Source organism: Dasypus novemcinctus, chromosome 5 (assembly GCF_030445035.2).
Source record: "Dasypus novemcinctus isolate mDasNov1 chromosome 5, mDasNov1.1.hap2, whole genome shotgun sequence".
Lineage (NCBI taxonomy): Eukaryota > Metazoa > Chordata > Mammalia > Cingulata > Dasypodidae > Dasypus > Dasypus novemcinctus.
In genome coordinates, this window is record NC_080677.1 from 157,477,060 (window position 1) to 157,489,970 (window position 12,911).

The following is a 12,911-nucleotide window of genomic DNA, read 5'->3' on the forward strand; positions in this document are numbered from 1 at the left end:
TTTTTGTTTTTAAAATAATGGTTAGCCTTTCATTCTTAATGATAATTTTTCATTATGATAAGTTTCTTAGGGAAGGTGTACATTGGCCTTTATGAATAAATTATAATGGAAGAATGATCTGGAATCTAACAGGGCATACAGATACTTTGCATTTGTTTTTTCTCTTAAATTTTTTGATTGTTAATACTGCTGGGATCTGAGCACAAATTAGTATAGGCACCATGGCTTTCAGGAGGGAAGAATAGGTTCTAGCTTAAGATTGCATTAGAAATTTTTCCTTCATTCCTGGAAAGCACAAGTTTGAAAATTTTGCTTTCATTCCAGATATAGTGAATCTCTACCTGCCCCAGGCTTTCTATTGGAGTTGCAAGTCTGGTACTTGTTTTTTTTTTTTAAATCTTGACCTCAGTTTCCTGAGACCTTTGTGCTCTTTAACAAGTGTTGAAACAAGTTGCTTAGGAACGAGGGCTATGTATTATCCACTTCCAGGGAAGAGAAAGTCTGCGTCTTGAAAATGCCAATGAGTGAGTGAGTTTTAGAGCCGGGAATTACTTCCGAAAGCGTCTAGTCCAGCTATGGTAGGTCACAGATGAGAAACCTCAGCCCGCGAGCACATGGCCCAGTAGCAGCTGAGCCTCCTCGTTCCTGCCCATGGAGGGCTCTTACTGTCATTACTACAACGGCCACCAGCTACTTGTTGGGTAATTTGACGGGCCAGGCCCTGTGCTAAATACTCACAGCTGCCACGACACGCCGTTCTCATGATACCAAGGAGCTCGGTTCGTGAACCATAGGGCCTTGCAGAGGAATCTGACTGTGGTCTGTCTGAGACACCCGTTAGATTACTTAGCCAGGAATTTGAAGTTTTCTAAGTGTCTGCAGAATGAGTACAAGATCTTTGAGGATTCAGAAGAATTCTCAGTAATTTAAAAAATTTAAATCAGCCCCACTCTCTCTTCACATCTCCACCTCCAACTGGAAAAACAGCTCCAAACACTCAGAAATGCAGAAGTAGTCTCCTAAGTAATAATTGGGCCTAGAAAGAAGAATAAGACACAATAAAAGAATAAAGAATGAAAATGGAAAACCTACACACCAGGATCTCCGTGATATGACCAGAGCAGAATTTGGAGGTAGCTCAGAGCTTTATGCATGTTGACTTTCAGAGAAAGGACAAGAAATTGTGTCATCAAACAAATGAAACAAAGGAAGTAAAGTGGAAAACTGAAAAATAGATAAATTGAGTTGAATCTTTGCAAGCAATAATAAAGTAAACAAGCAAAAACTGACATAGTTGGAGATGAGAAGGGAAATGTATCAATACAAATTTACTAAGGAAATGATTTTTTTTCTACTATGAGTTTTTTTTAGCTTTTTTTATTTATTTTTTTTAAGATACATAGATCACACAAAATGTTACAATAAAAAATATAAAAGGTTCCCATATACCCCACTCCCAACCCCATCCTCACTCCTCCCACATCAACAATCTCTTTCATCATTGTGGCACATTCATTGCATTTGGTGAATACATTTTGGTGCATTGCTACACCGCGTTGATTATAGTTTATATTGTAGTTTACACTCTCCCCCTGTCCATTCAGTGGATTATGGCAGGATATATAATGTCCTGCATCTGTCCCTGCAATATCATTCAAGGAAATAATATTTTTAAAAAATTGTGATGAGGAGGTAATATGCTCAGTTGTTTGACAATATATGTAAATATGTAAATGAAATGAATTAGTGTTGTCTACACAAATTAAATTATAAATTCATAATTGGAAAACTTTTAAATGACCAGTGACTCAAAAAATGAATAAGATTACTAGTAAACTCATCCCCCAAAAATGTGTCTTGATAGATTCATTGGTAAGACTTTTTTTCTTTCAAACTTTGAAGAAATAATTAATTTCCATATTTTATAAATTTTTCTGGAATATTTAAAAATTGGGAAGTATATCAGTTTTTCAAAAATGTAAACATTATCTTAATCCCAAACTGTAGTTAGATAGCAAAAAAGTCAAAATTTTTCTTTGTGAAACTGATACTGGTTATGAAGTAACATGAGAAATATTGATAATATAAGATTAAGTGAAAAACGATTCAAAACTGTGGAAGAACTAAATACAGTTAAGACAATACAAAAGTGTATGGACAAAACCAAGAATTTTTGGGGGGAAAAAGTTACTTTTGATGAGGCGAGGTAATTAGAGATCTGTCATTTATTTTTAACTTTTTAATACATTTCTCTGTGTCATCCAGTAGAAGCAAGGTCTTACGTCTATGAAATTTACCTGGTACAGTGAGACTTCTGAAATGTTCTTTTAAATGTGGCAGAAGAGAACGTCAAAAAGGGACTATGTGCCTGTTAGAGTTGATGCTTTTCAAAGTTAAGTTTCTTGGTCATTTAATTTTATTAAAGCATTCCAGATACACTTGGTCCATATTATGGGCTATTTATTTGCCAAGTTTTATTTTTAAATAAGAAACTTTTTTAGAAAAAGTTATGTAAGTAGTGAGAAAGCAACCTAGACATGTAAACTTGTGGATTTTTGTGCATGTGTATAAACTTTAAAAGACCAGACTACATTTTTTTGTTTTTGTGGATGGAGAATTTTAAAAGGCTTGTGGTCCAAGACTGATCTGCTGAGTTTCAGACCAAAACAATAAGTGACTCTCTTCTCTGGAAAGTGAGATACGATACTGCTGCAGTTATAGCTGGGTCACCACACATGCACAAAGGGTAGAAAAGGGGATTTCAATAAATACTTAGTAACTGCTGTGGTTTTCTCTGGCAGAACACACTTATTCTGAACTCCTTTATTTCCTTCTGGTGGTAAGTTCCTTTCCTCACCTAAATAGGAATCTTCAAAGTCTACTATAACATGCCTTCGTTTCACCCCCCTCCCCCACCAAGCAGTTCTATTTATCTTTTAAATTCTTAAATTCACTTTAAGTACAATATATTGGCTTATCTCTACTAAGACATTTTATACTTTTATCTATTATAAAAGAGTTGCTCCTTCACAATGCATTTCATTAAATGTATGGACTCTGAAAACCAAATGAGAGAGTTGGTATTCGGAAGGGAAATGAATCACTGAATTTCATTTCCCTTGTCCTTATTAAATTCTAGCAGAGAGGAACCTGGTAGATTATCAAGTAGCAATCCTAATGGAAGTTATTAGTAGAAACCATCAAAGCAGATGCAAATACGTTTTTATTAAATTTATGCAGATTTTAAACATTTCTCTCTAATGCTCAGTCTTTGGCACAGTGCCAGGGTCATAGTAAATGCTCAATAAATATTGGCGGGAACATTTCTGACAGTAGCAATTATAACATAAGCATTGATCAGAATTATTAAGATCATTGCTTCTAGACACAATCAAGTAACATGCAAGGAAATTTAGTCACTGGGTGGTGTTCATTAAAAAGCCATCTCAATTAAAATGGAAATCCATCTTCATCGTGTTAGATGAACAGATGATCGTTTTCAGATGTTTGGTGGCGCAGCCTGACCTTGGTCCCCTGACCCCTGGGTGGATCCTCTCTCAGAAATGTCAGGAGAAGACACTCTGACCACAGGGCCTTCCTCCATGAGTGAGGAATCAGTGCTCATTCTCCAGATGCTTTTCTTTGCAGCTCTGTGAAGAAACCTTTGAGCATCCGAGCCACATTTCATAGGGAATATCCTCACCAAGCCTGTTCCAACTTGGACGAGAGTTTGGTCTCCCCTCCTAACCAAGCCTTAAATTCCTTTATATATTTCTGGAGAGGAGAGGCTTCTGAAACATGTATAGATGAGGGAGAAATGGGGCAAGCCTTGAAGTACACCGGGTGGCACTCGCCCTCCTCCTCTGCTTGGTTTGAAGACGAGTCCCTACTAAGTATGTTCTTTTCCCACTCACACGTGACTGCCGTGTAAATGGCTGGTTCCTTCAAACGGCCACTGCCCTGGCGGAATACCATGGATCAGTTTCACTCGCTCCCACGAGACCGCAGCTTTAAACTTCATCTTTTTTTTTTTTAAGGTCTTTTTTAAATTTATTTCTCTCCCCTCCCCCCAGTTGTCTGCTCTTTGTGTCCATTCACTGTGTGTTCTTCTGTGTCCACTTGTATTCTTGTCAGTGGCACCAGGGATCTGTCTCTTTTTGTTGCATCATCTTGTTGTGTCAGCTCTCCATGTGTGTGCAGCACCACTCCTGGGCAGGCTGCACTTTTTTCACACTGGGTGGCTCTCCTTATGGGGTGCACTCCTTGCACATGCCTCACGTGGGGGTCACCCCTGCATGGCACGGCACTCCTTGCGCACATCAGCACTGCGCATGGGCCAGCTCACCGCATGGGTCAAGGAGGCCCGGGGTTTGAACCTTGGACCTCCCATGTGGTAGGTAGATGCTGTGTCGGTTGAGCCAAATCCACTTCCTTTTAAACTTCATCTTAATTGCTTAAAATTCCTCTTCATTTGAGACATCTGGTAGCGCAAAGGTGGCTAGGTGGAGAAGACGCTTTTCCTGGAGAGTGTGAATTAATCGGATTAGTGTCTCTTCCTCTTGACCGAGGTGAATGTCCCTGAAGAAGTGGAGATTTTGATGGAGAAAAAAAAGGAGGTGTATGCTTGGCATGTGGGGTGCTTTGGGAAGCAGGCTCCACTGGGCTGGTCTGTCCCCCTCGGGGAATGGGGCAAAACGAGAGACATGGCCTTGTGTTTGGTGTGGCAAGAGGCAGTGGGGAGGAGAAAGAGCTTGGGAGGGCAACTAAGGCCAGCTGCCCCTTTGAGACATTGTTTCTGGGCTGGTGCTGACCGGGGGAGAAGTTGTCCTTTTCCCTCTCTCTGCTGCTGCTGTTTTGGGTAGTCCAGGTATGCTGATGAGTTAAACAATCCACTGGGGTAGCCTGAGATTTCACCTAAAGTTATAACCGAGTCTTTGGAGAAATGCATGCTCAGTTCCACACAACTGACCTAGCAGATAACCCATTTGTGGGGGAGGTACTGCTTCATGTATCAAAAAATATTTATTAAGCACCTGGTAAAGTTCACTGGGCGCCCTGCTAGGGCCATTTCTTAATGAAATCACATTTAAATGCAGCTGAAGAAAGAGTTAAAGGATGGCTTGGCAGGTCCTTCTGAGCAGCGAATAATCGCCCCTCATTTATCTGTTTCATCAATTTCAGGTTTCATTTTTGGGAGGACCTGAAAGAAAGCTTTCTGGTGGCCAAGGGGCAGGGGCAGGGCTGCGTTGGGATCCAGCTGCTGAGGACGCCGGAGCGGATCCCTGCAGCCAGGTTTCTCCTTGGGGTTTTAGTGACCACTGAGTCTACTTCAACTCCTTTTTTCTTACTTTGTGTGTTTGTCACTTCCTTGTTTTCAGTGAGAGAATTAAGCTTTGCCGTTCTGGATTATTCCAGACATTCTTTTCCTGGCACGCACACAGCGGCCGGTGAACTGCAGCAGAGAACAGTAAAACGCTCCACGACCAGCCCAGTTAGTGACATTTAGAGGATCCTGGAAAGGTTATCCAATTTCTTGTCTTGTGTCTTTGCTATAATAACACCTCACTTATCAGGCACCATCTGGGAATGAGGTGTTCCACAGAAGTGAATTTTCCAGATAGCAGAAATTGAAGTTCCAATTTTTAAAATATAGAGTTTTCTGCTCTCCTAAGCCCTCAGTATTCCAAACAGGGGTATGCTTTAACATCGTATTTCTCCTCTAACTTCTTCCTCCTCTAGCTTCTGTTATGTCATCCCAACCTTTCAAACTAATAAACCAGAAGCCTAACCTGCCCCTAATGCCTTTGGGCCTTCGAGCAAAGTAGGCTCTATAGTCTCCTTTTTAAAGGGACTTTCTTAATTCCTTATTTCAAAGCATTTATCTTTTAAACAGTGTTTCCCAAAATTCTGACCCTTGGGTGTGCCTGGGACTAGCTGTAGAAATATAAAAATGAGAGTACTATTCCAAACATAAATAGCAGGGATGAGGATAACAAACACATTTACGTGGGTTATTTCTGAAACGCAGATTAACTTTATTTTTGAAAATCAAATATCTTTACAGATTCACTAGCAGAGTTTCAATAAAATTGCACATATTGCACCCACTGTTAAGAACAGAGAGATTAACAGCAGACAAAAAGAGAAAAAGAGAACAAATATGGACAGAAGCAATTTGCTGGGTCGTGTAGGGGTGGCTCGGCATTCCCTTTCCTTCGTCTTTTGGGCTCACGTGAGGCCAAAAAAAAGCCTCAGTGTAGGTGCTGATTGCACAACAGCATGGCTTACACATTGAGAGCATAAGGCAGCCAAGGTTAGAAAATGTACAAATTCTCAGGCTTGTGTTGAGCCTGACATTTTTGTCCTTTTACATTATGTTTCCTTTGTGTCGTACCTAAAAAGGATAGAGGGAAAACAATTCCTATTTATGTCTGAATGTAGACAGACTGTTTTCTGAAATGTAGCTGTGCTCACTCTCTTCCTTTGTGCTGACACTCACTACCTCGCATGGATTAAAAGCTCTTTGAGGCCCTGAAATGGTGCGGTGGTGATTTTTATGGTCCCCATACCACTTTGGGCAGTGTCGCTCACGTATTTGCTCCGTGAATGTTTGTTCAGTGAATGAGTTAGTGTTGTAATGATTTAGTCTGTCTGCCTCTTAAATCAGAAAAGGCATTTTAATGTACATATGTATCTCTTGACCTGTGTCTGTAAACATGATCAGAGAAAGAAAAGGGTCCCGAGAGAGTTTAAATTGGTTTTTTAAAAAAACAACCAAAAAAACCTGAAATGTAAGAAAATAAAAACCAGAAGAAAAATCAAAAGCAAAACAAAATGAAGCTTAAAATAAGGAGATGTGTAAAAGATATTCCAAACAAAAACTTAGAAAGTATAAAACGAAACTAAGCAGATTTTCAATAAAAGGGAGATTTCCAGAGAAATTGCAAGAAGGATACATGGCAAACGTTAGCTAGCTTAAAGAAAAGCCAGCAAACAAAAAAAATACAGCAGATAGACAAAAAATCGTGGACTTGTACAAATTTGATTTCACTAAGTAATGATGTTTATTTTCCATATCTATCTAGTACAGAGCCAGTTAGATGAGACTTAAGAAACAAAACCAGATTTAGACCCACTGATTTAAATGCCTCTGTCCTTGTGCTAAGCATGACCACATTCACTCTCAGAGTTAACAAGACACCTTTGGCTTTTTAGGGATGATGATTTTTTAATGATATGCCAGAATTGAGGGAAGTCAATGCAGAAATTCTACATTTTCCCTCTCTTGGGAAGTAAAGATCCCATTCGTTTTATATCATTTCCTATTAAAAACGAGTTTATCAACGTGAAATTTTGATCAAGCAGAGGCATTCTCTGTATTTTAGCATCGTTCCCCTGGTATTTATCAGCAAATGATCATAATTGATTTTCTGGTGCTCTTTGCATTTCAGACTTGCCTGACAAATCACTCACATCCTGGTGCAGTTTCACAGAAGTGCTTGTTCATGTCACTATATTTAAGACTGTGTCAGTATTTCCATTAAGAGACTTTTTCATTCCCTGGAGCTTCTAAATAAGCCATAAAAATTCAAGCCAAACTCAAAGCTGGCATAAAAGAGTCTTTTCCCCCTCTCCTATGTATAAGGAATATATGTGCGTAACTCCGACTAATTCTAAATTTAGTTAGGTTTGTAAACTCTTTACACACTACCAAGACCAAGTAAGATCCACAGACAATTCTCCAGTCTAGCATTAAAAGGATGTCAAAAAGTTTTTACTGTCTGTGAAAATAACAAGACATTCAATTTACTGAATATGGAAGTGGTTTCTTTTCTTTTTCTTTCTTTTTTTTCTGGTTAGTTGCAGTTAGTTTTTCCCTTCTGCCTCCCTACTTTGTTTCTAAAATTAAACAGGTATTTTTCTATGTCAAAATTGGTCTTGTTGATGTGAAAGGCTTTTTACTCAAGATAAATATGTATTTTCTTCCAGTCCAGAATTTGGGTACTTTTAAATTTTGGAAGCTTCTGTTCTTGTTGTCTGTTAGAAATGATATCATTTATAATTGTTAGTTTTGAGAAAGTGGGAAAAAAAAAGGATAATTTTGTTTGCTTTGCCCAATTTCTTTCACAAATCTGAATTTTCTCTTGTTTTTTTAATTTCAGTGAAGAACGGCATGCTTAAATAAGAGCTGTATAAAAAACCTTTTCTCTCTTTCCCTTTTGACGACTTTGTTACCCAATTCCTTTCATCTGTGTTGTACTAAAGAGGTAATTGGGGGTTTTTACAGATCCAGCAGTGAACGTTAAAGTATCTCCTGGTTCAGTCCCTCATTTCACAGATTAGGAAATTGTTGTAGGTAGGCTGTATGCTGGAAGCCGAAATGGTTGGGTTTTTGGAGATGAGCTGCTTGGTTGCTTGGAGATGGGATGCTGATCTGTAGTGCAGTGAGTCAAATTGCTTTTACAGGAAATGGCAATTTCAGGTATTTATGAACTTATACTTTTTTAAAAAGTGTTTAAATCATAGTTTTGAACTTTTGAGACCTTGGAGTAGGTGGTGTGCATTTTTAAAAACTCCTTGTTTTAATTAGTGCCATGTAAAGGTCTTCTCATGTGCCATTACAAGCTGCAGGTTGTAGTGGCCGCACGGTGCCAAGGAAAATGGGGATGGTCGCAGTAGGGCCGTAGCCCTTTGTACTGCTGGCCAAGAGGCTGGGGGGGGGTGGTGGCAGCAACATGTGGCAGCAACATTAATAAGAGGAATTTTTACAAATTGATCATTGGGGTAACAACAAAGTAGCTATTGACCAAGGAAAGTAGCTTCCCTCTGTTCTCGGCCAGCTCAGGAAATACTGACATCATTACCTGGAAATGGTCAGAAGCAATTTGGATGATGATAACTGCCCAGTTGGAAAGTGGTCCCGGGGGTGACATTTCAACCAGTCTCGACTTTAAGCAACACCTCCAATCAGCCGCTCCCGACAGTCCTGAGTCTTCTGGGTCAGAAATGCAAGCCGTGCCCTCCTCTTCTTCTGAGCCCGGGCAGTTTACCAGGATGGTGCAATGCAGGGCCCACTGGCGAGCTGCGAGGCTTAATTCACATTTAGCACGTCCTCGGGCTGGGCGCCTCCCTAGAAGCACCCAGAAAGACCAAAATTGAAGTTTGGGTGGCGCCTTAGCAGGGACAGTGTGGCTAGAATGCTCTTAAGTGCCCGTTGTATCTTCCAGAATCAGGACTGCAGCTATGGGTAAAAATTGTCCCATGCCCACTGATATCATGGCTTTGGCGTGAAATAGTAGTTGAGATGGACATGGCCTTGCTTTGAAATAGTAGTCAAGATGGACATCTTTAACAGAAAGAACATGTTCTCTTTTCTGTACCATTGTGTATAGGTAGACCGCAAGCAAAAACAATTCTGCCTTTCGTTAGGCTTCATCGAAATAACGAGAACCAAAAATTTAAGAGCAGGGACTTAGGAACATTTTGGTAATAGGACCATCAAGTGGAAAAACAAAGAACTCAGATGAAAACAAAACCTTTTAAAATGCTAAAAGGTAGTCACAGACAACCATTCATAAAGTGGGATTATCCAAGAAAACGGTTTGCTCTTGAAGTTTTTGCATCGCCACCTGTGTGTTTCAAACGTAGAACTGACAGTGCCTTCCCTGGAGCCAGATGCAGGTTATGCTGAACACATCTCTCAGGATGGCAGGGACCTTTCCAATTAAGAATGCCCTGTTCCGCCAAGATTGTCATTAGGACACTAAAATGTACCCTTTTGCTACTGGCCAAAACGCAGTGCTTCTCCTGCCAGCTTCCCCATTGATTTAGATGGCAGATGCACAAAAGGCAGAGCGGGATCATTTGTCACATGGCTTCAGGGCGAGAGGATGGCTGTCTGGCAGGCCCGAGAATTCCTCCAGTGTTGCTGGGTCTTCCATTTCTAAACGTGGGAGCCCTGGCCAGAAGTTGCTGGGCGCCAAGTGCCTTGGCTCTGATGGCTTCGCCCAGTGCAATGCTGGGTGCAGGAATGGAGCCGCTGCCTCTAGGGTGCTGGCCCTCTCCAGTTCGCCGCCGAGGTGGAGTGGCAGTTGTTGCTCTCCATTATCTCTCATCGTTGTCCTGGTTGCTGTATTTTTTCTTCTTCTTCAGTTCTCTTCTGATCTGCTAAATCCATCCAGCTGGATCAAGGAGTTTTTCACAGCCTTGTCAGTAGTGCACTTGGTCTTGTTTTAGTTTTTACTGTGTCTCCTGGGTTCCTTTATTTTAGTGCTTTTCAGAAATACGGCGCCAATTCAGATTTCCGCAGAGCCCACGGGGCCTCCGGTTTATCTAACCTGTGTGCTTTTCTCTTTCAGAAGATTTTTTTTTTTAGGAATTGTATTTTTTCCCTTAAGATGTGCTTTTAAAAAGAACAAACATAAATCATCTGGAATAGTAATTCTGAACTATCTTGAAAGGTGTTTGAGGACTATTTCACGGTTACTATGATTGAAGCAGTAAAATTTAGTTTATAGTTACAATAACTTTCCTCTCATTAGGAAAATATAAAAAGACTCAACTTTATGATTTCATGACATATTACCAAGCCCCAGATACGTTCCCGTCCCCCACCGCCTGCCCCCCAACACACCCACTCCGTGAAGTGCTGTCACGACGCTCAGCCAGGAATCCAGAGGCACATGGCTTGCCTACACTCTGTGTGACCTCACTTCACTCTCAGGTGCTTTAATTTAAAGTATGGTAGAAAGGTGGCACTTGGCTGAAGCAGTACAAGTTTAATCTATATTTTTACTGTATTGAAAGTCCTGCTGCTTCAGCTGTGATTTGGAAAATGGAACCGCTTGGTCCAAGTTGTCTCTGCCATCCGACTCCTTACCTGGCCTGCAGTTACCCACTTGTGGATCAGGCCAGTGACAGAGCAAAGAGCCTTGTGCTAAAACCAGGGGCTCCCTCTTCAGCCAGACCTGCTAGGAATCAGGTATGTGCTCCAGTCCCTTTATCAAGCAGGCCTCGGCTTCCTCAGCTGGGATGCGAGGGCTTTGGGACAAGATAACCCTCAAGTCCCTTCCACAAGGATTCTGTGAAATGCATGGGGGGAAAGGGTGGCCCCCAGTTTACAGGAAGTTCCAGTTAAGTGGGTGTCTTATTATCTCTATTAGAAACAGAACTTGGGTTCTGAGCAACAGGGCAGGGACATTTGAAAGGAAATTTCGGGAGCATGGCAACAGGAAGCCCACCTGGTGGTGGACGGAGGCCCCTGTCCAGGGCAGGTGGACGCAGGGTTCTTCAGCACCATGTCGCGTTTAGAAGGCGTACCCCAAGATCACCAAAGTATGCTCTGTATTTTCTTCTAATACTTTTATTATCTTAATAGTACATTTGTATGCTTAAAATCTACCTACCGTTTATTTTCACAGATCATGTGAGGTAATGATCTGACTACTACTTTTTTCCCCAAATGGAGAGCCAGTTGTCCCAGAACAATTTACTGAGTACTTCCACCTTTCCTTGCTCATAGGAAATGGTATCTTTTTTATATGTGTGTCAATTTCTGGACACTATTGTTGCCTATCAGACTTTTTAAAAAAATCTCTGTACCAATAACATACTATTTTTGTGACTGTAGCTTTATTGTGTGTTTCGTTATATGTCTCTTTCCAATTTTTTTCAAAATATTCTTGACCAGGTTCTTGAATTTAAGTTTCCAGTTGAAGTCTAGAATAAGTTTGACAAGTTCATACAGAAATTCCATTGGAAATAAATTAAAATTAATTTGGGATTGCATTGAATTTATATATTAATTTCGGGAATACTTTTGTCCTTTCCATACTGAACCTTTGCACTCAGGAACATGATATATTTCTCCTTTTGTTCTGATCATCTTTCCTGACACGCAGTGGGTTTTTATAGTTTTCTCTAGGTAAGGTTTACATATTTCTTGTTAACTTAATTAGAAATTTTATTTTGTTGTTATTTCTATTGTGGGTTAATTCTTGTCAATTATATATTTTTTCATTTTAAAAACAAATTATTGAAGTGTATCATTCATATATGAACCGACATAAACAATAAGTACATAGTAAAAGTTGTAAACTTACAAAACAAACATGCATACATGCTCTCATACATCACCCCACCAAAAATACCTTGCATTTTTGTGAAACATTTATAACAAATAATAAAAGAGCATTGTCAAAGTATTAATACTAACTATAGTACATATCTTACATTTGGTGTATTTTTCCTCCAACCCAACATATTATTTTTCTGTTGTTTTCATAAACCAAATAATTTATCTAAAGTGTACAATCAATGGCATTTGATATAATCATCAGTTCAATCAATATTCGAGCATTTTCATTACTAGAAAAAAGAAAAACAAAAAACAAACCTATCATACCCATGTTAGCACTACTTACAAATCCTACTGATGTGCTTTCACCATTTCTATTCATTTCTAAATATTTACAAACAACTTTTTACCAATTCTACACAGATTAAACCTCAGCTCTCCATTCTCTAACCTTATTCTTTTCTCTGGTTACTTATAGTCTAGCTGTTAACTCTGTGAGTTTGCTCATTATGTTTAGTTCATAATAGCAAAATCATACCATTTGTCCTTTTGTGCCTGGCTTGTTCCACTCAACATAATGTCCTCCAGGTTCATCCACATTGTCATATGCTTCATGACTTCATTTCTTCTTCCAGCTGCATAATATTCCATTAGGTGTATACATAATTTGTTTATCCATTCATTGGTTGATGGACACTTAACGTTGTTTCCATCTTTTTGGCAATTGTGAATAATGCCACTGCTCTCACTTCTTCTGGGTATAAATACCTAGTAATGGAATTACCAGGTTGCATGGTAGATCTGTATTTACCTTCCTTAGAAACTGCCAGACAGA

At 39.8% G+C, this 12,911-nt stretch overlaps 1 protein-coding gene across 2 annotated transcripts in view; it reads left to right on the plus strand.

The window, feature by feature from the left end:
• MKX (mohawk homeobox) overlaps positions 1 to 12,911 on the plus strand; it is a 73,406-nt gene that overhangs the window by 11,583 nt on the left and 48,912 nt on the right. The window lies entirely within an intron of this gene.